Source organism: Nannospalax galili, unplaced genomic scaffold (assembly GCF_000622305.1).
Source record: "Nannospalax galili isolate Female #2095 unplaced genomic scaffold, S.galili_v1.0 scaffold100, whole genome shotgun sequence".
Lineage (NCBI taxonomy): Eukaryota > Metazoa > Chordata > Mammalia > Rodentia > Spalacidae > Nannospalax > Nannospalax galili.
Genome location: NW_008352891.1, coordinates 6,966,900 through 6,967,891, shown reverse-complemented (window position 1 = coordinate 6,967,891; position 992 = coordinate 6,966,900).

The window sequence follows — 992 nt, the reverse complement described above, 5'->3', positions numbered from 1 at the left end:
GTTAAGAACACTTGCTACTCTTGTAGAGGACCCAGGTTTGGTTCTCAGCAACCATCTATAACTCCAGTTCCAGTTCCAAGGGATCCTCTTTTGTCCTCTGTCAGCACCAGGCACACATGTGGTATACATACATATACACAGGCAAAACACTGGTACATATAAAAAATAAATAAATAAACCAGAGAGCATTCAGTCTTGTGACAGTGCCAGTGCCCATCAATCTACAGCTGGAATTTAGTCTCTGAAATCAGCAAACATACACTCAGGTTCTTTTAAACTACTGTTTAATCAGTTTAAAGACAGAAATTAGAAAAAAAAAACATGTAAGTTAAAAACATCTTTAAAACCCAGCAACAAGCCACCATGCAACTCTGAAGACACAGACCAGGGTAAGTGGTTATGAATTTAGCACGTCACAGCTTAACTGACACATGGTGGTTTTAATTCACCATACAATGAGAACTGATTTGTGGATCTGTTGAAAAATAACACTTCTTTTAAAAAAATAGTTGGAATAATAAAAACGAAAAGCACAGACCACCACATAATATGCTCCACCTGGGAAGGCAAAGGGACCTACTATAAGTTCTGGCTGCTTGAGCTGGGCCTCCCCTCAGGTGGGCTCACCAAGGTTCAGCTACCAGACATGGCTCCAAGGGAAGGCAGGTGTGGAGCCAAGCATTTTCATCTGGGCATAATGGAACTTCTCATTTCACAGAAACCAGTTTCACTCTTGTTCCTACTGCCTCATGTGACTCTCTGGGTTAGAGGAGCAGTCACTTACATGAAAGTGACAAGATGATGTTGGACAAGACTGGTTTGGAACATATTTGTGTTTTCATTCAGCTTTAGAGTCCTTTTCCTGATAAAATCAGCAGCAAATGGACTTCATTGACAAATCAGTGTATACAAAACCAAAGATACTTAAAATAGGAAAGAGGCATATATTAAAAGTCTGTCAATCTCTCTCTCTCTCTCTCTCTCTCTCTCTC